The following is a 1,413-nucleotide window of genomic DNA, read 5'->3' as shown; positions in this document are numbered from 1 at the left end:
ACAGGCTCCAGTGTGACACAGTTATGACTCATTGTCAAGAGTGGGTTACACAGAGCCATGTTTTCTTAGTCATGACATTTTAAGCACTCAAAGTAAACATTTTCAAAGTGTTCATGGAACAAACCAGTAGCGCTATATTTTTCTTAATTTCTTCCTAATATGATGAGACCCACAGCAGAACTACAGAGTAACTTGTTTGTATGTGAACTAAAATAATTTTGGCATCATGCTAAAGGAACATTTCCTTCTACAGGGTCTATAAATGGCAACCCATGGTTGGGGGACATGAAAGGGATTCTGAGCTGGCCTCAGATCATTTTGATAAAAGGAAACATATTCTCTCAGTGTCGCTGTTGCTGTGAGCCTGCGAAAACCCTTCCCTTGAGATGCTTCATTTACAAACGGACAGACTTTTGCAGGAGAGGCCTGACTCTGATAGGCCCTGTTCTGGAACATGCAGAAGAGAATCCAGCTGAATTTGCAAGCCCAAATAAGAATACGTGAGCAGAAACCTAAGGCTGGTTAGTAAGTCAGGATCTTAGACTGGTCAGGTTCTACACCAAACCATTTGGCTTACCATCTTGAGACACAGAAATTAGCCAGTTCTCTAGGTCACTAATACTATAATAGAATCCGAACATACTTGGAGGGTCTTTTGTTTGCTTGTTTGTTTGTTTTTCAATTTCTATAGCCAACATTTCTTCAACACCTATGAAACCACTGGCCAGCAAGTTTGTAGTGTGTTGTAGAAAGCTACTGTTTATTTTTGAGGCAAGAACATTTTGGGGATGTGATAATGTGACTCTGAGCATGTCGGAACTTCTGAAGTCTACGTGAAAGAGCTGCTGTCCCTATTTGTATCTATTTATAGCCAAACTCTGATCTTCTAAGGCTGCTCTGAGGCTGGGATGAAATTAGCCTGGTTCCTGATGAGAACTCTTTGTCCATGTGTGCATGCTCTGAGGATCGAACTCAGGGCCTAGGGCCTCACACTCTGTTGGTAAGTGCTCTACCACTGGGCCACAATATGTTGTCATTTTTTATTTTCTCCTGCCATGCCCCATTCATTAATCTTTATCTGATAAACGAAAGATTTTTTTTTTTCTTGGCCTTCAAGGCTGAACAGTTTCCCTTCCTTTAAGTAACATCTTTTGAAAATGGCAGTTATAAACTGGTTAGGACACTGGGATACCTTAATTTGTTGCCCAACATTCTATTTACTGTTTGTCCTGCTTTATGTTAAACATATGTATCCTTCTCAATGGGTGATTTTAAGAATTTGCTTTCTTTTGTCCTTTAGAGATGCTCAAAGCCCTGTTCAATGGGAAGGTGATGGAAGTATGTTTAAGAAAATAACAAAAAAGGAGTCAGGCAGTGGTGGCGCAAGCCTTTAATCCCAGCACTTGGGAGGCA

The sequence above is a fragment of the Mus pahari genome, chromosome 19 (assembly GCF_900095145.1).
Source record: "Mus pahari chromosome 19, PAHARI_EIJ_v1.1, whole genome shotgun sequence".
In the NCBI taxonomy this organism is placed as follows: Eukaryota; Metazoa; Chordata; class Mammalia; order Rodentia; family Muridae; genus Mus; species Mus pahari.
This window is presented reverse-complemented; position numbering follows the sequence as displayed.